Below are 25776 nucleotides of genomic sequence, written 5' to 3'. Positions count from 1 at the left end.
GGGAAAGAGAGCATTGACCATTGATTCAATATAGCACCAATATACATACTCAGGCAGAAGCACCACAGCTAAAAGCGCTATTCTCACTTTTATAAAGAAAATTCAGGACTCTGCAGAGTTGCTCATCACCACTCATCACTTCCTCTTCCTGCTTCCAGATGCCTCTGGGATTTGTAGTTCAGCATCACAGCCTGCAACACCCTGCAGGGTTGCTCCCCTTCTGCTATACATTAACATTACATTTCCTATTCACACAATATATTACATTACACAATACGTACACTACAGTATGAACTGTCATTACCTGGATAGATCACAGCTTTTCTCCACTGAAAGAGAAATCGGGGTCAGAACGTATCTGAGCAAATGCAGCTGTAAAGGATTCCTGGATGAGGAGCACCTGGCCCAAGCAAAAGCCAGGAAAAACAAGTGTGATTCTGGACACAAATGGGGCAACATGTGGAAAGACTAGATGGAAATTGTCATTTCGTTAAATCCATACAGACCTCATCCATCAAAGTGGTGTCAAATTTCTAAGCATAGGCGGAGGGAGAAAAATGTGTATTGGGGGCTGTGTGTGCATGCTCATGGATGCCCCCGCCCTCTGCTAGAAAGATTGCAGGTGAAGGGCCGGGGGAGGGGGACAGGCTGCTGTGGGGGAGTGCATACCCCTACTGGCTCCCCCACACCGCACTCCTGGGGGAGCCGTTGGGTTCTGACTGTCCCGTGACCCAACCAGGGCCCCATACACGGTGTGAAATATTAAATTTCATTACTAATTGCCATTATAAACTAGCTGCAGGATTCATCCTCAGTCATTCCTTCCAGGATCAAAAGACAGGAATTACAAGTCTTTGAGCGGATTACTGTTTGAATGACACAGATAGGGAGATGTAAACGGGGAGTGCCGCAAAATAAAACATATCTGAGTAGTGTTTAATGCACCAAGAAGACTTTTATAGCGACGGGAAATCCCAATCGTGCAATCACAAATGCAGTTGTGTCAGTGTAAATAGGAAATCTCTTGACATCTACAAATGTCCTCTGTTGCCAATTCAGCACATATGTCTTTTTCTATTCATTAATACTTTAAAATGTACTGAATACTCGTGGAGTTCACAACTAGTAAAATATGAGGTTTTTAGTTTGATTCATTCTGGAAATATGGTTTCTTCTGCTACTTTCAGGGACACGTATCACAGTATTTAGCTTGACAGTCAGAGCTTGAGAACTACGGTTAAAAGAGATGAAAAGAGGAAAATAAGCATGTGACACTAGAGTCAGAAACCTTTGGTCCCTTCCTTTATTGCAAAGAAAGGAAGCTCTTTTGTTACAAATCTACTTCTAACTTCAATGCAAGAAGGAATATTTTTTGTTTGTTCTGACCAACCAATCTGTAACAAGATGGACTTTGAATTCAGTTCATTTTGAACATGCGAATAATGCAATCTTTGAATAAAGACTGAAACAAACTATCATGGGATCATCTAATCTTCGTATTATTAAATTATATGTCAAAAATGGTGTCTGTCAGAGGGTAAATAAAACAGCACATTCAGCTAATTTTTTGTCAAGCAAATGAAATTCACCTACCTGATTGATCCTGCTTACAAGTTTTATCCTGTGTCCAATCCTCGAAGAGACAACTCCCATTAATTAAAATGGACTAAAATATTAATTCAAAATGTAAAATATTAAGTTTCACAATTAATTACAGTTATAAACTAGCTGCAGGGTTTACTGGAACCATTTCTTCCGGGCTTAAACAGTCCTTTTTTTTTTCTTCCAAACTGATATAAGTGATTTCCTCTTGCAGTTTCCCTGGCTGGAAAGTGAAGGGATCGCATACAGGAAGTTGGAGCAGTTCCAAATCCAATCCAGTGAGAATAGAGTCTGCTCTTAAAGAAAGAGCCACATTTCCAATAGACTGCAAGTAGGGGCACCTAAGAACATAGGTCTGGAAGGGCCTCTAAGGCCATCCAGTTTAGTCCATTCCCAGGCACCCCTTTCCCCAAAGTTTCCTGACAATGACCCACAGCAAACTTTCACAAAGAGCCAGTCACCTCATCAGAGAAAGCAATCATGTTGGTCAGGCATGACTTGCCTCTGGCAAATCCATGCTGACTGCTCCTAATCAACTCCTCCTCCTCCAAGTGCTTAGAAATGGATCCCTTGAGTATCTGTGCCATGATTTTTCCAAGCACTGAGGTGAGGCTGACTGGTCTGTAGGTCCCTGGATCCTCCTCCTTCCCTTTCTTAAATATGGGCCCTATGTTTGCCCTTTTCCAATCATCTGGTACCTCTCCTGATCACCATGAATTTTCAGAGACAATGGCCAGTGGCTCTTCAATCTCATCAGCCAACTCCCTCAGCATCCTCGGGTGCATCCCATCTGTCCCCATACACTTCTACATATCCAACTTTCTAAGTAGTTCCTAACCTGTTCTTTCACCACTGAGAGCTGCTCACCTCCTCCCCAAATTGTGCTGCCCAGTGCAGAGTCTGGGAGCTGCCCTTGTGTGTGAAGACTGAGGTGAAAAAGGCATTGAGCACTTCAGCTTTTTTCTGCATCCACTGTTACAAGGTTGCCTCCCTCATTCAATAAGGGAACCACACTTTCCCTGATCCACCTCTTCCTAACCACATACATACCAGTTTAAGATCCAGTGCACAGGTGCCTCATTTGGGAAATTGCTTCCTTGTGTCTTTATTCATGAAGCTCTCTGGAAAGACACCATGATCCAGATCTACAATACAGTGATCATTCCCACTCTCCTCTACAAGTGTGAAATGTGGATGACCTACCATGGTCATCTCAACTGCCTGTACAGGGATCACTACTATGTCCTAGGAAGATCCTCCACTCCACATCAATGGGAAGATTGTCACACAAACGCCAGCATCCTGGCTGAAGCCAATGTTACCAGCACTGAGTCAGTGATCCTCAAGCACCAATTTCACTAGACCAGACACTGTGTGGGGATGCCTGACTCCTGACTCCCAAAACAACTGCTCAGCTCCCAGCCTAGGCTTGGCCTGAGATCTCACAGTGTCCAGAGGAAATGCTTCCAGGGCATATTGAAGGCATACATCTAGAAATGGATGCCAACTTGAACAGCTAGGAAGAGCTGGCTACCAGCTGACTGCAGTGATGACACGGGCTCAACCAATGGTCGTCCATTTCAAGGTGAAGCACATTGCCCTCAAAGCAGAGAAGAGCAAATGGAGAAAAGACAAGAGAGGAACCACTGCCCACAGCCTACTTTCCCCTGAGGAAAGACCTGTAACTGCTGCCGATGGCTCAAGAATTTGATTCTTAACTCACCTCAAGACCCATCAATGACTCATGGCAGAGATCATCCCTGAATCAAGGGATTGGTGACAATGACATCTCTTGCTGCATGGGTCACTTTAACTCTGCATACGGACAATTTAATTCTTTAGATAAGTCTTTTTCCTCACGGTTTATACATCACTTACTCCAAGCCGACATGACACTGATATTTCCTGCTGTCATACCCCTGTAAGGAGTGTGAGCAGGAGCTTTATTTCACATTTTTTTGATTTTACAACATTTGAACTTGGGTTTTTAAATTAGCAGGAAGGGCAAACCGAAAACTGTCCCAATGGGATTCGGCCACAACCACAGAAAAGGTTTGTGTGTATCTGGCTCACAGGCAACACAAGCAGTGAAGCTACAGTCCCACCAGACTGACATGCCAATTTCACTGGGAAAGCAATCAGTTTTATTCAGGAGGAATCAAATCTCTTAAAGAAACCTGCTCGCTTCACAACATTTATGACAAGGAAATGAGATGTGAAATAAATCAATCACCGAGCAGATGTTGATATTTATTAGCAACAGCTTTATTGACTACAATTGTGAGGACAATGAATGACTTTGGAGTGATTTTTCAACAATCAGAATGAGGGGAAAAGGTCAAAATTTGCACAAATCACTTTCCAAGCAGCTGCAGCGGCCCCACTTCCCAGGACTGCAAGCTCTGGACAAGCAGCGCTGCAATGAGCACCAGGGCCGGGTTCAACTGCATTTCCCAACACAACCGGCCCCGGGTTTTGGTGCCTCCTCTTTGCTGCCCCTCCCCCGCCCCCCCAGCCGCACCCATGGGTGCTGGACCCCACAGGCCCCCGAGGGCCCCTCGGTCATGCAGGAAACGACACCCGGGCAGAAGGACCATCCAGCCCTGCCACCTTCTGCTCACCGTGGTCGGGGGATGAAGAAACCCAGCCTGCTCGTCCAGGGCCACGGACACGGCACAGCTGATCATTGGTAAGGAGTCCTCCAGGGTCACAGACACGAGCACGACTGAGGCCGGAGGGGACAACGAGCAGGTCCCGTCTTGCACGTTTCCTTTCCCTCTCACTGGCGCCGGCTGAGCCTGATTTCACTGTCCCACACCCAGACCCAGGGCCGGATCCTGCCCTCCGCGAACGAGGCCGGCGGGAAGGTCAAGATCGGGGCCCCGGTGTCAGCATCGAGAAACGACACCCGCCCCAATGTGCAGTCCAGATACACCGCCACCCTGCTGGGCACCCGGTCCAGGGGCAGGCGGGTGCAATGAGGGGCAGTGAGAGCCTCGTAGTGACCCCAGTAGCGCCGCACAGCCCAGACCCCCTCCTCGGGGCTAAAGCTGATCTCTCCCTTCCTCCTCACAGAGTCTCTGGCCACCCCCACGGCCCACCATCCCCCCTCTCCCACCTCCACCTCCCACCAGTGTCTCCCAGAGGTGAATCCCTCACGGCCCAGCACACAGCGCCATGTGTCAAATCTCTCAGGATTGTCGGGCAGATCCTGCCGTGTGTGTGTCCTTCTAACAGTTTTCCCATCCTCAGACAGGACGAGGCCTCAGACAGGACAAGCTCAGGATGAGCCGTGTCTGGATCCAGAGTCACCTCCTCTGCAGGGAAAGGAGATAACAGCAGCGTGAGGAGCAGCGCTCAGCCCGAGGACAGGCTGTGATCAAGGCAGGGGCAGCTTTGGCTGCAGCTGGAGGTGAATCCAGGATTGACCCAAGCAGGAAGGAGCCCGGAGACCTCAGCAAAGGGCAGGGCCAATTCTGCCCTGGCAGGAAGAGACGGGACAGGGACAGAAACACGCCGGCTGGGCCAGGGCTGGGACACGGGATCGTTCCCCTCCTGCACCTGCCGGTCACAGGCAGGGATGAGAGACCCTGGGGGCTCAGGAGAGCCCGGCAGAGGGTGTGAAGGGGAGAGCATGGATACAGCTCAACTCCCTCTGCACTGTCCACTGCTTGTCTTCAATCCCACTCTCTGCCACCTTCCCCGTGCTCAGACTCTGGGGGACCCTTTCCCAGAGAGACATTTTCACTCCAGCAAGTCACAGCCAAAGAAATTAACATTTGCACCAGATCAGCCCTTAGACTACATGTATACGTACCTGTCCAGGCTGCCAAGGGAAATACAATGTCATCTATGCAAAAGGGACCCTTTTGGCACTCAAGTGATTAAAAACCTGCCATTTACAGTCACAAGGGGAAATAGAAATTGCTGTGTATGCAGTGGAGACTGTTAGGTTCCTCCAAAAAATGTGGCCATAGGAGGTTTTGAATCCTTTGTCCTAAGTAAAAAGCACTTCCTGCCACAAACTGTTAGGGAAGTCTAAAAATTTGACCAGAAAGGAAAAAGGGAATGGAAATCACAGCAAAGGAAAGCATTGACCACTGATTCAATGTGAGCTTTCATTACCTCGACAGGCCACAGCTCGACTGTTAGGTTCCTCCAAAAAATGTGGCCATAGGAGGTTTTGAATCCTTTGTCCTAAGTAAAAAGCACTTCCTGCCACAAACTGTTAGGGAAGTCTAAAAATTTGACCAGAAAGGAAAAAGGGAATGGAAATCACAGCAAAGGAAAGCATTGACCACTGATTCAATGTGAGCTTTCATTACCTCGACAGGCCACAGCTCTTCTCCACTCTGGAAGAAAGAGAAATAGGGGTGAGAAGTTATCTGAGCAAATGCAGCTGTAAAAGGAGTCTTGGATGAGGAACATCTGGCTCAAGGAAATGCCAGAAAAGACAAGAGTGATGCTGGACACAAATGAGGCAACATGTGGAAGGACTAGGTGGGACACTGACCTTTCATGTCACTAAATCCATAAATCCATTAAATCCCTCATCCAACAGGGTGGTGTCAAATGTCTAGATGCTGTTTGACCACTTGCTAAGTTGCAGTGACCAGGGAGCCTCAGTATCCAAAGACGCCACTGATTTGGAGCTGCTGTGCCATTTCCTGGGAGAAGGCCTGGCTCCAGAGATACTCCCATTATTGCCATCTAGGCTGGATTACTAGTAGTCACTCTCTCTGAACTGACCAAGAAGTTTCTGGTTGGTCCAGAATACAGCTGCCGATTTTCTCTATGCTATAGGGCACCTTGTACATGAAGCACATATTTAGATCCCTCCACTGATTCCCAGCCATCTTATGATGCCATCTTACACCCTTGTTCCTAATCTTCCAACTAATTAACCCATGTATCTCCAGTTACCTTAGTGTTCACATTTCACTCTGTGAACCACTACAACTGCTGTAAGGCCATGGGAGACGAGCATCACACAGCCCAGAAAGAAGTGTCTGAGAGCTATGGACAAAACACCCCTAGCCAAGGGCATCTTGGTGTTACTCCCAGTTTTATGTTCCAACAGGCCTTTTCCAGTATGGAGAAAATGAATCCTACAGCTAGATGGATAAATTTTATACCATGGAAAAAGTTATATTGTACACAGACAAAAACTCACCAAGTTCTTGTTGAAGGTCTCCTGGATTGAAAAAAAACAAACCATAAATTAAATGCTTCTCACAGAAGATTAGCAATCCCAGCCTTCCTTCTGTGCAAAGTATTACAGAGCCCATTTATCCAGGCTACAGAGGAACTAACGAGATGCTGGCTCTTTTTATAGCCCATGGGAGGGTCTTTGTAGAGTCAAATGCAGGGATTTCTGAGCAAGGAGCCTTGTTTCTACTGCCTTCAGAGAAGGAGGATTTCAGGGACATTTTTAACAAGACTGTACCATGAATCTAAATGACATTTCTCCACTAATTTCCTGTTTTTAGGATAAAATAATCTGCAAGACAGGAAAACTTACAAACAACTTTAAACAAAGAGGAAGCACTGCTAACAAACTCACATGAAGACCTTCCTTTCCATTTACAGGAAGCACAAATGCCCCTTGGCGTCCCTTTTTTGGAACCTATAGCACCCGATGAATTATACCCTTTGCCAAGATACACTTTTGATAATATTTTATCATCTCCCAGTACCTATACACAGAATTACAGTCAAGAAATTAACACTGGTATTTCATGGGATTTCCAAGCTGATGTTGTCCCTTTATGACTATAATTAATAAAATAACACCTAACCAGTTCATGAGTGTAACTCTGGTACTTTGTGTTCTGCGTGACAACCTCTCTGTGGTGCTTATCTGCATACCACTACTAGTATGCAGGTCCAACTGCTTAGAATTGCATCCTTTTTCGACTATCCCCATTGATGTGCATGGCCAAGAGAGTGGGATCTCGATCGTGTTTATTTGATTGTTCTAACTTGGTTTTATCTGCTTTTTAACAGTTTCATTTTAAGAGATCGGGTGAATGAAGTCTTTGTGCATGGGCCCTGCCTTTCGAACTTGTGAAATTTATAAGACCTTTGATGCCATAAAAGAAAAGTGGGTCACAGGTTGCTGAGTAGTCCAGGCTTAGTGTGACTTGTATGACAGCCTAAGGTGGAGGAGCCCTCAGCTCAAGAGCTCCAGGGTAAAACGGGCAAGCTCCAAGTAGGAGTTGTGTCAGGGGATGGCATTGTACTTTACCATCTCTCTGTGCAGAGAGAAGTTGTAATGATTCATAGATCCCTCTAGTGGTTTCAGGCTGGATTCTAGTACCCACTTGTCTCCAAACAACTGACATGCCTCAAATACTAGTAGGTCAGATAGAAACCTGTACTGCCTAGAGTCTAAAGAGTTGAGATTTTTTTTTTTTTGGTTTGTTTTTATTTTGTGGAAATTATTTGTGCTGCAAGTTAAACTCGCTAAATCAGTTCTGACTCAGCTGTTCAAAAGTCATCATGTGGCACTACTACTAGCAATCACCCTCCACCCCAGTGTCTTTAGGCCAGGACTTCAGATACTCCAAAATCCATTGGCAGGAATCCTACTTGTAGGCCCAGAGGTCTTGGGATTTGGATGCCCCTTACTCTTGATCTTAGCTAAAAGGCCAAGAAGTGAAGAGTTTAGATTTTTGAGTATGCTCAAGGTCTTGAGGGTTTTTGGTCGTAGCCGTGTTGGTCGAAGGGCCTGGGCAGGCAAGGTTCTTGGAGTAGATGTGATATCTTTCATTAGATCAATTAAGTAGTTGGAAAAAAAGTTCTCAGCAAGCTTTCAGGTGCAGTCACCCTTCTTCAGGCATAGGGACTCTCTGCTGTTCTCTGGGCAAGCTCTACAGCTGAGAAAAGCAGACACACCCAAAAATCTGCTAAGAACTTTTTTCCAACGTTTTAGTTGGTCTAATAAAAGATACCACATTTTTTTTAATTTATCCATATTCCAAGCCAAAACAGACAAATCAAATTCCAAATCCATTAGTCAGACCAGAACCATAAGTGGCCGGGCTACTGGCAAACATCCTCCACCCACCCCTGGGGCTTCAGATGTTTCCAAATCCTTTGACAGGCATCTTACTTTCAGGCCCAAGCCCAGAGCCTTGGGGTTGAGATGCCCCCAAGTTTTGCTTGAACTTATCTATAAGGCCCTCAAAGCAAGCTAGGGAGGAGAATATCATTTCCATAAAGTGAGCTTAAAGCCCTATACCTCGGCAGCACTGACCCACACCAGAAAAGCAGTTCTCCCCAGGTGCACTTTGGGAGCACTGCTGTCATGGACACAGATACATGTTTCTCCCCAGCCAGGTGAAGAACAGGCACTGCACTTGATCTGAGCCTTAAGAGGCTTCATCTACTCAAAGACCCTTGCCTGCTTGAGGTCTAGAAGAGCTCAGTGCTTCTGAAACCAAAACAGAGCAGTGGAGCAGCACCCCTTGCCCACCCCACTAGTGGTGTGCAGCTGTTTACTTACAAGGATTACTGGGAAGATTAGATAGTTGGGAGAAGTGATGGCATTGGCAGCAGCAGGGTACTAGCATTAACCCACCTACTTCCAGGACTTAACATTCTCGATGGTTTAACAGAATTACTGCTCCATCCTCCCTTAATGGTACATCTACACAAGGGGAAAGTTAGGGACCAGTTAAATCAAGTTAAAAATAGCCACCCAATGTAAAGCAAGTTGGGCAGGGGGAGAACTAGTGGGGATCATTATGGGGTTCAGGGGACAGGCAGGCTCAGGGTTGAGTTCCAGGGAGCAAGCATGCTCTACAGGTTTGCGGGGAGGGGACAGTGGGGGCGGGGGAGGGTAAGATGTTCTGGAGGCCTGGGAGACTGGGGGTGAAACCATGGTCCACAGGGAGATCCATATGATTGTGAGGTGAGTGGATTATAAGGGGCACAAAGAGAGGGAGGCATGGTCCTTTGCATGCATATGGGAGATTAGATGGGAGAGTGGGATCCATAGAGTGAATTGGGGAACAAGATAGGTCTTCAAGGGGGATCAAAGGAATAGGAGAATAAAGCAGGGTCTGTACAAAGCGGGTTGGGGGGCAGGAGGATTTGATAGAGTCAGTGGGGCAGCTGGAGTGTTTGGGGAGGCTTGGGATGTTTGAGAGCTCTCTGCCACTCCAAGACCAAGGGTTACTTTGGCCCCTGATTCCCCACACCCCCAGGAAACCAGCCTTCCTGTTGCACTGACCCCACCCCATATCCCGACTTACTTCCTCAGCTCTGGCCATGAGTGAACACCTTTAAAACTGCAATGAGAAGCATCTTGTGGGATTGGGGATTTGGTGGGGTTGGGAGGCGTTGGTTTCTCCACAGTTGGGATTGTCCATTTAGGGGTGGCGTGAGGGCCCAGGGGGGTAAAAAAATAGCCTGGTGCCAGGGGGGCAAGAAACTTAAGCTAGATTGGGTGGCGATTGTTTAACATGTTCTAACCTCCGTTAATCTCCCTGAATATCTGTGTGTGCCCTAAATGTGCCACATCCAGGGAGACTTGGGCATGCCAGGAAAATAATTCAAGGCCATAACATTTTCAACATTATGTCTAACTGGAATGATGTATACAATCAATAGTTGATATTGCACACCCTGGCTGCATCTACACAGTCATTAGTGCCCTGTAGTTACTGCCCATTTACTTTAGTAAATGTAAAAACAGGAACTAAACCAAAGCATAGAACTGTCACTAGTTCAGAATAGGGCCAGCACACACATTATAGCTGATGCTAGCATGCAATAAAATAACTCTACTGCGCATTATTGTAATAGCATAGCTATTACCATGGTATGCTAAGGGACCATAGAATTGGTCTTGTGTGCATTAAGTGTTTCATGAGGGGGGCTTTCCATTGTGTGTCATCTCCACGGGGACTACGGGGCAGCCTACAGCCAGGAAAAGGAGGGAGCTCTGCATGCAGCTGTGGGGAGTGACATTGAGCTGAACAACTGAGAGGGTGGACAGGAGCTTGGGCAGGGGCACGAGCTTCCCAGCACAGTGTGCCACCTCCAACTCTGCCACCCCTGGATCTGCATTCCTCAGCTGCCCTAAAGTTGGACAGCCTTGCTGTTATAGGAACATGCTTTCTAGAAGTGAAACATATTTCTGGGACAAAGGGCTGTGATTGATTATATGACACCTGGCCCCAGATATTATACACCTGATGACGCTTTGATAGGTTCATGCCGTTATCTGAAGAGCAAGAGCTTGTGCTTCCTCCCTTACTTGTATGTTATGTGTCAAATGAACATTTATTTTCTCTTGCAAATAGTTAAAAAAAAAAAAAGCCCTATTTGTGGTAAGGAATAGTAGGTGCTCTAACAGAAGACATCCTACAGAGATATCCAGAGGGATGTAAGTATTAAAATAACGACTCATGGCCATAAGAGAAACTGCATTGTGAGATCTTTTCCACCCCGAAGCTCTATTTATTGATGGATTATGACATCTTCATGACATCCTTTCCTGTGCATTTTGTCAGGCTGAGTTACAACTTTTTTAACTACATTAGAAAAACCACCCAGAAAATAATATTAAGCAAGTAGGAAATCCCTTCTTTTACAAGAACAAAAAACCCCTACCTTTTGGAAAAAGAAAGATAGCACTTACCAATTTCAGACTTCTGTTTCACTAAACAAAATAAAATATAAATCATTACTACCAAGATCATCTGTTACAGCAAATAAAGCAATGAATTCTTATGGGTGAAATTCACCAGGGGTTTGAAGATGTGCAGGAGGCTTTCTAACACTTTCATAGTTTCATGCCCTTAATGTGAAGAGCATGAGGTTGTGCTTTCTCTGTTTCTTATGTCTTCTGTGTCTGTATTTCATTAGGATGTAACTACTATAAAGAATGGCTGATGGGAAAAAGGGAAACTGCACCGTGAGATCTCTTCCACGCCAAAGCTCCCTATTTCTATTTCTTGTCACATCTTCATATCACCCTTCCCTACAATTTTTCTCAGCTTTAGCCATGTCCTACTTAGTTACATATTAATAGCATCCCCAGTAATGAATGTAGCAATCACTGGCATGGAACAAGGGTTGTGGCACTTACCAATTTCTGCATTCTTGTTCTCTGAGCAAAATAAAACAAATAGAAATCATTAGTAAAGGTCTACTTTTTTACAACACATGTAACAAAATATGTAAGGCTTCTGCTGCTGCATCTTCACTTGCAATGGCTTGTGACAGCTATGCAAGTCTGCTAGCACACACAGCCATTGCACTTTGCTGTGCTGGAGGTTTGATGTGTGGCCGAGCGCCTGCCTGCCAGCCTTGATTTGCCTGTAGTACAATCTTATCCTTCTGATCATTGATTTATTAGAAGACAGTTACTTACAAACTACTCTATATTCATTCCCCAGGCATTTACCTTTTATTGTGAAGAGACATATGATGAGAATTTTGAAAAATAACAAACCCATCATGTTTAGTTAAAAAATGAAACAAAATATTCTGCAGTGTTTTACTACCCACGTGAGATTAGCGTTATGTGTCAAAAGGCAGATACCTGTTTCCAGGACTGAAGATTCTTGATATTTTACCAAAATGACTGCTCCACCCTCCCTTAATAGTACAAATACACATGTGGGGAGGTTAGGGGCAGGTAAGATCAAGTTGAATATGGCTATCCGATGTAAAGCAGGTTGCAGGGGGTGGGGGAGACTAGTGGTAAGACCTGTTGGGGTCGGTGGGCAGGGGGCCTTTGGGCGGGCTCCAGGGAGCAGACAGCATCTACAGGGGTATTGTGGGGAGGGGGCAGGCAAGGTCTGTGGGAGGTCTGGGAGACTATGGTGGAAAGCAGGTCCACAGAAGGATCTACAAGATGGTAAGAAAAAGCGGAGTCCAGGCAGGAGAAGGGGAGGGAGGAAGGGTCCTCTAGGCGGATATGGGAGATTAAAAGGAGGAGTGACATCTCTAGAGTGGATTGGGGAGCATGTTTGATCTTCAAATTGGGGATCAGAGGGTTCACGGGGCAAACAGGGTCTGCGGGAAGGGGTTTGAATGGCTCCAGGAGGGTTTGGTAGAATCAGGGTCAGGTGGGGAGTTCGGGTAGGCTTGGGATGTTTGGGTGCGCTCTGCTCCTCTGAGACCAAAGGTTATTTTGGCCCCTTATTCCTCAAACCCCAAGGAAACCAGCCCCCGCACTGCACCAACCCCCCACCCCCCGCTCATCCTGACTTGCTTCCTTAGCTCCTGGCACAAGTGAACACCTTTAAAACCGGAATCACAAGTGTCTGGTGGGATTGGGGATTTGGCCAGTTTGGTGGGGGTTGGTTTCTCCACAGGCGGGTTTGTCTATTTAGGGCTGGCATGAGGGCCCGAGGGACTAAAAATAGCCTGGTGCCCAGGGTCAAGTCACGAAGCACAGCCCTGGATCTGGGGCCTGGGCTGGTTTTGGTAGTCCTGGGACTCTGCTGGGAACCGTACAGCAGGCCAGTTTGGTCTGTGATGTTGGACCCAGTCTAGACTAGACTGCCTCAGAGGTACACTAACGTTAGATGGGGTCGGCCATTTTTAGACCAATCTAACTTACTCAACCTCAGTACACTTTGCACTTAGACAGACTGAAATAGGGGTATAATTGGAAGGTCTGCACACGGGCAAGCTAAGCTAGATCTGGTGCTCATTCTTTAACATGCTTTAACCTCCCTGGACATCCTCGTATGTCTAAACGTGCCCTAAAATGCCACATCCAGGGAGACTCTGGCATGCCAGGAAAGTAATTCAAGGGCAGAAAAATATCAACATTATGTGTTAAGTGGAATGATGTATACTTTTCACAGTTGATATGGAACTCCCTGGCTGAGTCTACACATTCATTAGTGCCATGTAGTTACTGTCCATTTACTTTAGTAAATATAGAAACAGGAGCTAAACCAAAGCCAAAACTGTCAGTAGTGCAGAGTAGCGCGGGCACACAGGTGATACCAGCATGCAGAAGACTAATTTTCCTGTGCATTATTGTAATCGCATGGCTATTTCCATGATACACTAAGGGACCATAGCATTGGTTTTGTGCAAATTAAGTGTTTTTTATGAGGGCAGCTTTCCATTGTGTGTCATCTGCACAGGGAGTACAGGGCAGCCTATAGTCAGGAAAAGGAGAGAGCTCTGCATACAGCTGTGGGGAGTGACATTGAGCTGAACAGCTGAGAGGGTGGACGGGAGCTTGGGCAGGGGGGTGAGCTTCCCACCACAGTGTGCCACCTCCAGCTCTGCCACCCCTGGATCTGCATCCCTCAGCTGCCCGCAAGTTGGACAGCCTTGCTGTTATAGGAACATACTTTCTAGAAGTGAAACATATTACTCGGACAAAGGTCTGTGTTTGATTATAGGACCCCTGGCCCCAGATATTTTACAACAGATGACACTTTGATAGGTTCATGCCCTTCTCTGAAGAGCAAGAGCTTGTGCTTTCTCCCTCACTTGTATGTTGCATGTCAGTATGCCAGTAGGATGTAAGTACTAAAATAACGACTCATGGCCATAAGAGCAACTGCATTGTGAGATCATTTCCACCCCAAAGCTCTATTTATTGATGGATTATCACATCTTCATGCCATCCTGTCCTGTGCATTTTCTCAGGTTGAGTTACAACATTTTAAACTACATTGGAAAAACCACCCAGAAAATAATATTAAGCAAGTAAGAAATCCCTTCTTTTACAAGAACAAAAAACCCCTACCTTTTGGAAGAAGAAAGACAGCACTTACCAATTTCAGAATTCTGTTTCACTAAACAAAATCAAATATAAATCATAACTAACAAGATCATCTGTTACAGCAAATAAAGCAATGAATTCTTACGGGTGAAATTCACCAGTGGTTTGAACATGTGCAGGAGGTTTTCTGACACTTACATAGCTTCATGTCCTTACTGGGAAGGACACAAGGTTGTGCTTTCCCCTTTTCTTATGTCTTATGTATCTGTATTTCATTAGTATGTAACTATTATAAAGAATGACTGATGGGAAAAAGGGAAACTGCACCGTGAGATCTCTTCCACCCCAAAACTCCCTATTTCTATTTCTTGCCACATCTTCCTATCACCCTTCCCTACGAATTTTCTCAGCTTTAGTCATGTCCTACTCAATTACATATTAATAGCATCCCCAGTGATGAATTTAGCAATCACTCATATGGGAACACAACTTCTAACAAAAAATCAACCTTTTGGTCAGAATACTTACCAATTTCTGCATTCTTGTTCTCTAAACAAATAAAAACAAATAGAAATCATTATTTAAGGCCTACTTTGTTACAGCACATGTAACAGAATACGTAAGGCTTGTGCCGCTGCATCTTCACTTGCAATGGCTTGTGCAAGCTATGCAAGTCCGCTAGCACACGTCGCCACTGCACTTTGCTGTGCTGGAGGTTTGGTGTGTGGCCGAGTGCCTGCCTACCAGCCTTTATTTGCCTGTAGTATAATCTTATCCTTCTTATCTTGGATTTATTAGAAAACAATTACTTACTAACTACACTATATTAATTCTCCAGGCATTTACCTTTTATTCTGAAGAGATATATGCTGAGGATTATGAAAATTAACAAACTCATCATGTTTACTGAATAAATTAAACAAAATATTCTGCAGTGTTTTACTACCAGCGTGAGATTAGAGTTGTGTGTCAAAATGCAGATACCTATTTCCAGGACTGAAGATTCTTGATATTTTACCAAAATGACTGCTCCACCCTCCCTTAATAGTACAAATATACAGGTGGGGAGGTCAGGGGCAGGTAAGATCAAGTTGAATATGGCTATCCGATATAAAGCAGGTTGCGGGGGGTGGGGGGGTCTAGTGGGAACAACTGTTGGGGTCGGTGGGCAGGGGGCCTTTGGGTGGGCTCCAGGGAGCAGATAGCATCTACAGGGGTCTTGTGGGGAGGGGGCAGGCAAGCTCTGCAGGAGGTCTGGGCGACTATGGTGGAAGGCAGGTCCATAGGGGGATCTACAAGATGGTAAAAAAAGCAGAGTCTAGGCAGGAGAAGGGGAGGGAGGAAGGGTCCTCTAGGCGGATATGGGAGATTAAAAAGAGGAGTGACATCTCTAGAGTGGATCAGGGAGCATATTTGGCCTTCAAATTGGGGATCAGAGGGCTTGTGAGGCAAACAGGGTGTGTGGGAAGGGGTTTGAATGGCTCCAGGAGGGTTTGGTAGAATCAGGGTGGCAGGTGGGGAGTTTGGGTAGGCTTGGATGTTTGGGTGCACTCTGCTCCTCTGAGACCAAGGCTTATTTTGGCCCCATATTCCTCACACCCCAAGGAAACCAGCCCCCCCACACGCACGCACACACACACACACACACACACACTGAATCAACCCTCCACCCCCCGCTCATCCTGAGTTGCTTCCTTAGCTCCTGGCACAAGTGAACACCTTTAACACTGGAAGCAGAAGTGTCTGGTGGGATTGGGGATTTTTCAGCTTGGTGGGGGTTGGGTTCTGCACAGGCGGGTTTGTCTATTTAGGGCTGGCATGAGGGCCCAAGGGGCTAAAAATAGCCTGGTGCCCGGTGTCAAGTCACAGAAGCACAGACCTGGGCCTGGGGTCTGGGCTGGTTTTGGTAGTCCTGGGACTCTGCTGGGAACCGTACAGCAGGCCAGTTCGGTTAGTGCTGTGGGACACAATCTAGACTAGGCTGCCTCTGAGATACACTAACGTTAGATGGGGTCGGCCATTTTTAGACCAATCTAGTCTTCCTGAACCTCTGTACACTTAGCTCTTAGATAGACTGAAATAGGCCTCTAAGTGCAAGGTCTGCACATTGGCAAGCTAAGCTAGATCTGGTGCTCATTCTTTTACATGCTTGAACCTCCCTTAACCTCCCCAAATGTCTATACGTGCCCTAAAAGTGCCACATCCAGGGAAATTCTGCAATGCCAGGAAAGTAATTCAAGGGCATAAAAAGCTCAACATTATGTGTTAAGTGGAATGATGTATACTTTTCACAGTTGATATTGCACTCCCTGGCTGAGGCTGCACATTCATTAGAGCCATGTTGTTACTGCCCATTTACTTTAGTAAGTGTGAAAACAGGAGCTAAACCAAAGCCAAAACTGTCACTAGTGCAGAGTAGCGTCGGCGCACGGGTGATAGTGGCATGCAGAAGACTAATTCTACTGTGCATTATTGTAATCACATGGCTATCACCATGATACACTAAGGGACCATAGAATTGGTTTTGTGTGCATTTAGTGTTTCATGAGGGGGGCTTTCCATTGTGTGTCATCTGCACGGGGATTACGGGGCAGCCTACAGCCAGGATAAGGAGAGAGCTCTGCATGCGGCTGTGGGGAGTGACAATGAGCTGAACAGCTGAGAGGGTGGACAGGAGCTTGGGCAGGGGGGCGTGCTTACAGTGTGCCACCTCCAACTCTGCCACCCCTGGATCTGCTTCCCTCAGCTGCCCGCAAGTTGGACAGCCTTGCTGTTATAGGAACATGCTTTCTAGAAGTGAAATATATTTCTGGGACAAAGGGCTGTGATTGATTATAGGACCCCTGGCCCCAGATATTGTACAACTGATGACACTTTGATAGGTTCATGCCCTTCTCTGAAGAGCAAGAGCTTGTGCTTTCTCCCTTACTTGGATGTTCTGTGTCAGTATGCCAGTAGGATGTAAGTACCAAAATAATGACTCATGGCCATAAGAGCAACTGCATTGTGAGATCATTTCCACCCCAAAGCTCTATTTATTGACGGATTATCATGTCTTCATGCCTTCTTTTCCTGTGCATTTTCTCAGGTCTTGTTACATTTTTAACTACATTGGAAAAACCTCCCAGAAAATAATATTAAGCAAGTAGGAAATTCCTTATTTTACAAGAAGAAAAATACCCAATCTTTTGGAAGAAGAAAGATAACACTTACCAATTTCAGACTTCTGTTTCACTAATAAAAATCAAATATAAATCATTACTAACAAGATTATCTGTTACAGCAAATAAAGCAATGAATTCTTATGGGTTAAATTCATGAGTGGTTTGAAGATGTGCGGGAGGTTTTCTGACACTTGCATAGTTTCATGTCCTTAATTTGAAGAGCACGAGGTTGTGCTTTCTCTGTTTCTTATGTCTTATGTGTCTGTATTTCATTAGTATGTAATTACTATAAAGAAGGGCTAATGGGAAAAATGGAAACTGCTCCGTGACATCTCTCCCACCCCAAAACTCTCTATTTCTATTTCTTGTCACATCTCCTTATCACCCTTCCCTACGAATTTTCTCAGCTTTAGTCATGTCCTACTCAATTACATATTAATAGCATCCCCAGTGATGAATTTAGCAATCACTCATATGGGAACACAACTTCTAACAAAAAATCAACCTTTTGGTCAGAATACTTACCAATTTCTGCATTCTTGTTCTCTAAACAAATAAAAACAAATAGAAATCATTATTTAAGGCCTACTTTGTTACAGCACATGTAACAGAATACGTAAGGCTTGTGCCGCTGCATCTTCACTTGCAATGGCTTGTGCAAGCTATGCAAGTCCGCTAGCACACGTCGCCACTGCACTTTGCTGTGCTGGAGGTTTGGTGTGTGGCCGAGTGCCTGCCTACCAGCCTTTATTTGCCTGTAGTATAATCTTATCCTTCTTATCTTGGATTTATTAGAAAACAATTACTTACTAACTACACTATATTAATTCTCCAGGCATTTACCTTTTATTCTGAAGAGATATATGCTGAGGATTATGAAAATTAACAAACTCATCATGTTTACTGAATAAATTAAACAAAATATTCTGTAGTGTTTTACTACCCACGTGAGATTAGAGTTGTGTGTCAAAAGGCAGATACCTGTTTCCAGGACTGAAGATTCTTGATGTTTTACCAAAATGACCGCTCCACCCTCCCTTCATGGTATGAATACACATGTGTGGAGGTTAGGGGCAGGTAAGATCGAGTTGAAAATGGCTATCTGATGTAAAGGAGGTTGCGGGGTGTGGGGGAGACTAGTGCGAAGACCTGTTGGTTGTCATGGGGCAGGGGGCCTTTGAGTGGTTTCCAGGGAGCAGACAGCATCTACAGGGGTATTGTGGGGAGGGGGCAGGCAAGGTCTGCGGGAGGTCTGGGAGACTATGGGGGAAAGCAGGTCCACAGAGGAATCTACCAGATGGTAACACAAAGTGGGGTCCAGGCAGGAGAAGGGGAGGCAAGCAGGGTCCAATGGGCAGATATGGGAGATTAAAAAGAGGAATGACTTCGCTATTGTGGATTGGGGAGTAAATTTGGTCTTCAAATTGGGGATCAGAGGGTTCACGGGGCAAACAGGGTCTGCGGGAAGGGATTTGAATGGCTCCAGGTGGGTTTGGTAGAATCAGGGTGGCAGGTGGGGAGTTCAGGTAGGCTTGGGATGCTTGGGTGCTGTCTGTTCCTCTGAGACCAAGGATTACCCCACTGAGCCAACCCCGACCTGCCGCTCATCCTAACTTGCTTCCTTAGCTCCTGGCACAAGTGAACACTTTTAAAACCGGAAGCAAAAGTGTCTGGTGGGATTGGGGATTTGGTCAGCTTGGTGGGGGTTGGTTTCTCCACAGGTGGGTTTGTCTATTTAGGGCTGGTGTGATGGCCCAAGGAGCGAAAAATAGCCTGGTGTCCGGGGGCTAGTCATAGAAGAGCAGCCCTGGGCCTGGGGTCTGGGGCTGTTTTTGCCAGTCCTGGGATTCTGCTGGGAACCGTACAGCAGGCCAGTCAGGTCCGTGTTGTGGGAACCAATATAGACTAGACTGCCTCAGAGGTACACTAACATTAGATGGGGTCAGCCATTTTTAGACCAGTCTAATCTTCCTGAACCTCTGTACATTTTGCACTTAGATTGACTGAAATAGGGCTCTAAGTGCAAGCTCGGCACATGGGCAAGGTCAGCTAGATCTGGTGCCCATTCTTTTACATGCTCGAACCTCCCTTAACCTCCCCAGATATCTATGTGTGCCCTAAAAGAGCCACATCCAGGGAGACTCTGGCATGCCAGGAAAGTAATTCATATGGTATAAAAATCTCAACATTATGTCTTAAGTAGAATTAGGTATACTTTTCATAGTTGATATTGCACTCCCTGGCTGAGTCTACACATTCATTAGTGCCATGTAGTTACTGTCCATTTACTTTAGTAAATGTAAAAACTGGAAGTAAACCAAAGCCAAAATTGTCAGTAGTGCAGAGTAGCACCGGTGCACGGGTGATACTAGCATGCAGAAGACTAATGCTACTGCGCATTATTGTAATCGCATGGCTATTACCATGGTATGCTAAGGGGCCATAGAATTGGTTTTGTGTGCATGAAGTGTTTCATGACGGGGGCTTTCCATTATGTGTCATCTGCACGGGGAGTATGGGACAGCCTACAGCCAGGAAAAGGAGGGAGCTCTGCATTCAGCTGTGGGGAGTGACAATGAGACATCCAATTTAAAGCCAGTTGTGGGGGATGGGGGAGACAAGTGGGAGGATCTGTCAGGGTCGGTGGGCAGGGGAGTTTTGAGGAGGGTTCCAGGGATCAAGCAGGGTCTATCGGGATATTGTGGGGAGGGGGCAGGCAAGGTCTGCGGGAGGTCTGCGAAACTATGGGGGAAAGCTGGTCCACAGAGGGATTTTAGGATCATAAGGAAAAGCATGGTTCAGGAGGGAGAAGGGGAGGAGACAGGGCCCTCTGGGTGGATTTGGGAGATTAAAAGGAGGAGTGACATCCCCAGAGTGTATTGGGGAACGAGTTTGGTCTTCAAGGTGGGGATCAGAATGATTTCATGGCAAATAGTGTCTGCGAGAAGAGGTTTGGGCGGATCCAGGCAGGTTTGGTAGAATCGGGGGGCAGGTGGGGAGTTCGGGTAGGCTTGGGATGTTTGGGTGCTCTTTGCTCCTCTGAGACCAAGGGTGATAGTGGTCCCTCATTCCTCGCACCCCCAGCAAACCAGCCTTCCCATTGAGCCAACCCCTGCCCTTCCCCCTCCCTGCGCACATCCTGACTTACTTCCTGAGCTGCTGGCTAAAGAGGTCCTAAAAAGGGCAGGTAGATATTCCCCCCTCTGAAGCAAAGGGAGAAATTACATGTGTAGTCCCAGGTTTGTGGCTCCCAGCTACCCAGAATCTGGACAACCTGAATTTCGAGGACTAGACTTTTTATGCATGAAATGTACACCTGGAAGAAAAGGATGTGATCAATTGGGAAAATTGTGTGCAGATATTCTACAACTGCTGACACTTGGATAGTTCCATATCCTTAATGTAAAGAGCAAGAGGCTGTGGTCTCTCTGTTTGCTATGTATTATGTGTCTGTATTTCATTAGTATGTGACTACTCTAAAGAATGGCTAATGGGAAAACGGGAAACTGCATTGTGAGATCTCTTCCACCCCAAAGCTCTATATTTTTATTTCCTGTCATTTCTTCATATCACCCTTTCCGATGAATTTTCTCAGCTAAAATAATGTCGTTTTTAATTATATTTTAATAGCATCCCAGAAAATGAAAGAAAATCACTCTGATGGGAACCCACTTTGTCCAAAGTATTCTCCTTTTGGAAGAAGAGGAATGAGACTTACCGATTTCTGCATTCTTGTTCTCTAAACAAGTAAAGACAAATACAAATCACTATGAAGAGTATATTTTGTTATAGAAGATGTAAGAGAATACAATAAAATATGTGCTGCTGCATCTTTACCTGCAATGGCTTGTGTCAACTACACATTTCTGCTAGCACACGTCCCAGTTGCACTTTGCTGTGCTGAAAGCTTGGTGTGTGGCAGCATGCCTACCTGCCTGCCTTTGTTTGCTGCAGGAAAATCTTATTCTTATACTCTTTGTTATGTTATAATAAAATTAATTTCTAACTACAGTATATTCCTCCAGTGTTTACCTTTTATTCTGAAGAGATATATGGTCAGGATTAGGAAGCTGAACAACACCACCAGGATCACGCTCAGTGCCACCATCCAAGGATTCACGCTTGGAAAAAAGAAAGCTGAAAAACAAGGTGTCAGGGGCATGTTTTATATTGTAACTTGTGACCAACATGAAATATATTTATTCCAAGGAAATACAAGCATAGCTCCCCACTAGAATTTCCTGAGATGCAAATGGCAGTAGCAAATCTGAGCAGCATACAAAGATTAAAAACTGGATTTAATAACCAAGAAACTGACTTTGGCACTGATTTATCTGTGAATAAGCAGCAAACAATGTCTCCCAGACTTAAATCCTGTTTCACCTCATGGCTAAGCGGCCATAAAGAAGCCACTGCAAATTTGGCACTTGGGCAGCATTTGGATTCTAGTTCTATCTGTAATGGAAGAGGAGCACCCGTTATAGAAACCTGCTAGAAACAAAATAAAATAAAACTCTAAATCCTCCTATGTTTACAGCACTGAAGAACTGCTACATATAGTTTTATTGTGAGTAAAGTTATGGGATCTATAATTACATATATGCTCCAGTGTCTATACAGCCATAGTACAGCGTACTCAGAGGGAAAGTCTACAGCAACCACAATTATATATCTACACTGTGCATAAATGCGAAAAATCACACCTACGGAGCTGTGTGCCAAGTGGTCCTCCATTCACAAAAGCCAGATAAAGTATACTGCTTAAAAAAAGTTCTGTTTTTCCAGTCACCTTCTTCAGGAGACATAAATAAGGGACCTTTGTACCTAAACAGTTGTCTAGCATCTTTCCCATGTTGGTTCAGTAAAAGATACCACCAAAACCCCCTGTGCTTCTCCCAGACTACCAGGACCATTATTTCTACCAACCCTACTATAGCTTTTAGTTATCATAGGTGTACGTCTTCTTCAGATGGGTCCAGAAGGAATCCCAAAATGCAAACAGGGCCAGATCCACTAAAGAATAGAGGACTTAGGAACCTACAAAAGAGGTGCTGCAACACACAACTTCTAGGATACTGGCCCATGGGGTGTGATCCAAAACTGAACCAGACTCCTAGCACCCTCAGTCCATAGGGATTTTAGCAACTACAGAATGGGATCCCAAAACTCACATGTTGAGCAGGGCACTGCAAGCAAGAGGAATGATTGAGCAGTAGCACCCAGATACTCAGACAAATGCCTACAAGGATTCTTTAGAAGAAATAAGCCAGGCCACTACAGGAAGAGCCACAAGAGGAGGAACCCACCTAATATATACCAGCCCCATATTCACAGCATTCACCAAGGAAGTGAGAGACCAAGTTTCTGTACCTACCTTGGCCTGGAGTCAAACCCTCCTCTCTGACAACTCAGAACAGTTCCTAACCAGCAAGATGAAGGGCTAGAGATGGGGTTTGAGTAGCAATATTACCATGTTGCAATATATTGCAGGGAAATTCAATGCATTATTTATAAAGCACACTCCTGGAACCTCTCTGATGGAAACAATGATGTGCACAAATTTGAATTAGACTTGTAAGAAAGCATTTTTTTCAGTGCAAAAAGTTTAAAGGGTAATTAAACAATTTTTATTCCCACAGAGAATAACTATTCTAATATAATAAAAGCCTTGTCTGTGGGTCTGTCTGTCCATAATGCTCTGGGCCAACTGTGCATGTGCCGCCAAGGGGGCAGGTGGCAATTGCCTGCACGGCCCAGGCTGCAAAGGCCTAAGTTCTCGCCGCTGCTAGGGAAGTTTGTGGCAGTGGTGAACATGCCCCAGCCCTGAGCAGCGGGGTTGCCCCTGCTTCCCTGCCTGAGGGCAAAGGGAGAGATCATGGTGGCAGCAACCCCCTGCCACCCAGCCCCGCCAGCCCTCAGAGCAGCCAGAGGAGTGGGGAGGAAGGGAGCAGGGAGGCAGGCAGACCCAGAGCAGTGGGCAGGGAGGAGTGGGGTTGCATCTGATGCAGTTGGGGGAAGGGGACAGTTGGGTCAAACCCGATGTGGTTGTGGGGCAGTAGGGTCACACAGGATGTGGTTGCACCTGATGCAGTGGATGGGGTGGAGAAGGGGGGGTTGCACCCAACCTGGCAGGGGGCGGCGTGGGGAGGAAAGTCACACCTGACATGGCAGAGTGGGAAGGGCAGTGAGGTCGCGCTCAACATGCTGAGGCGGGGCATTAGGGTCACACAGGATGTGGAGAGGTCATAAACCTTGGGGCTGATCCCCACAAACACACACATACTCACAGTAGCTAACTATGAATACTAAGTACTGGTGTCAAGATATACCTATCCCCAAGAGCTGGAGTCCCTGAGTGAATCATGGCTGATTGCATAACACAGTAGCTAGCTACTACAATAACGAGTTAATGAGCAACAATTAACACCTATGAAACCACAGACTAAGGAGAGGAGAGAATCAATACAGAGCTGGGATCGCCTTCAAATTTCACTGTTAAAGGTACAGAAGCCCCGGTTTGAAATAATGAACACTGGAGACCGACTCTTGCGACTGAATACCCCCAGATCAACCACTCCAAGAGCCCTATTAATCACAGCAGTGAATTAAACAAAATTCATCAACCGACTCCCAAGACTGCATGTACTCACGGACGTGACCCCTGGGGCTGACAACTGCCATCCAGCAGCCACCAAAGAACACATCCCATGAGGTCAACGACCCCTGGATTGGGTAAGCCCGAGCATTGGGGAGTCACCAAATTCTGCCAGAGAGGGGTAAAAGGCAGTGAAGAATGAACCCCAATGGCACTTTCTTTGACCTAACCAGCACCCTGCCTGTCCAGTCAGAAGGACCAGCTTGCAACCCCCTACTGAAGTGACATCGCGCTGAAAGGAGCCTCGACTGGTCATTGACAGCAGACTGCAGCACTTGGGGGTAGGTGCATCTTGACACGGGTGCTTAGTATTCATAGCTAGCTACTGAGAGTGTGTGTGTGTGTGTGTGTGTGTGTGTGTGTCTGTTTGAGCGGATCAGCCCCAAGGTTTATGATCTGACTTTTATATCTATCTAATAAACTAGAAGTTTATGATGATCCTGTGAGTTGGGCCTTTGTAGCCAACATCGTGGCCACAGCAGGGGCTAGCAGGCCTGCAGTTTTCACCCACCTCTGCCCCAAGACGGAAACAGTCAGTTGCACAAGCACCCATGTCATAAGTTTTGCCTGTCCCCAGCTAGGGGTGCAGGGCTCCAGAGCCCCCCTGCACTGATCTCCTTGACAGCTGGCAGACTTTATGGCCTCAGCAGGGGCTAGCAGGCCTGCAGTTTTGACCCCGCTGTGCCTTAACACATACAAGTGACATGAGTTTTCCTTTCACAATTTTGGGGTGCAGTTTCCCCAACCCCGCTGAATGTATCTCCTTGAAACTTGGGAGACTTCATACCATTACTAAGGGCTACCATTCCTGCAGGTTTCATCAAAATCAGGCCAGAAATGACAAAGTTATAGGCTGCTTCAACTTTCCCCATCATAGCCTATGGGCAAAAACGTCAAAACAGGGTTGAAATGGCAAAACGTTTCAAATTGCCTCATTTTGTTTCAAAGCTGTTTTGACCATATCTGTTTCATTTTGATTTTTCTGTTTCAACCTCGAAACGAGTTGAAACAGCATCAAAACAAAACTGGAAGCAATATTTTGCACAGCCCTATTCTCTAGCCCAGCCCCCTGCCTGAGGTAGGACCTTGTATATCCAAATTGTCCTGTACAAACCCATTGTCTAGTCTGTTAGAGAACCTATAGTCAACCCTGACCAGTGCTGCAGCAACAAGTGTGCCTGTGAGTGCACGCAGCAGCAGGAAGGAGCCACACTTCCCCCATCCCTGCACCCCCAAAATGAGCTGCTCATGGATCTGTCCCATGCTGCACCCTGGGAGGGCAGCACCTGTTGGCACCCCTTCACTTCGGTGCCCAGGGTGATCTCCCGGCTCACCCCCACCTGGCTATGGCATTGACCCTAACTCAACTACAAGACATAACACCCTAAACTGCATTAGATAAAACAGGCCAGGGGAGGGGGTGGGGAGCGGAGTGACAGCTAATGTCTTACTGCTCTGAGGTTTGTTTAAATTATGCTTAGAGACCCAAGGAAGAGGGCCATGCCCCGCTACTACAGATGAAGAGAAATCCCAAACAGTCCATACCAATCTAACCAGGGGATAAAAATCCTTGACTCCAAATATATCAATTTGTTTGACCTTAGGCAAGACCCCAGGATTTTGGGGGGTTAAGCCCCCGCAGGAAT

At 46.0% G+C, this 25776-nt stretch overlaps 1 protein-coding gene and 1 pseudogene across 2 annotated transcripts in view; both read right to left on the bottom strand.

Moving 5' to 3' along the window:
- Positions 1-1776, bottom strand: part of LOC102372939 (butyrophilin subfamily 1 member A1-like) — a 54111-nt gene extending 52335 nt beyond the window's left edge. For both annotated transcript variants that reach the window (XM_025194699.1, XM_025194698.1), the window contains exon 1: positions 1594-1776. The gene's annotated coding sequence lies outside the window, so the exon portion shown is untranslated. The remainder of the gene's footprint in view (positions 1-1593) is intronic.
- A 2524-nt stretch (positions 1777-4300) lies between these two features.
- LOC102372695 overlaps positions 4301-25776 on the bottom strand; it is a 25281-nt pseudogene continuing 3805 nt past the window's right edge.

Source organism: Alligator sinensis, unplaced genomic scaffold (assembly GCF_000455745.1).
Source record: "Alligator sinensis unplaced genomic scaffold, ASM45574v1 scaffold1006_1, whole genome shotgun sequence".
NCBI lineage: Eukaryota > Metazoa > Chordata > Crocodylia > Alligatoridae > Alligator > Alligator sinensis.
Note: the sequence above shows the minus strand (reverse complement) of the source record. Positions and strands in the feature narration are given on the sequence as shown.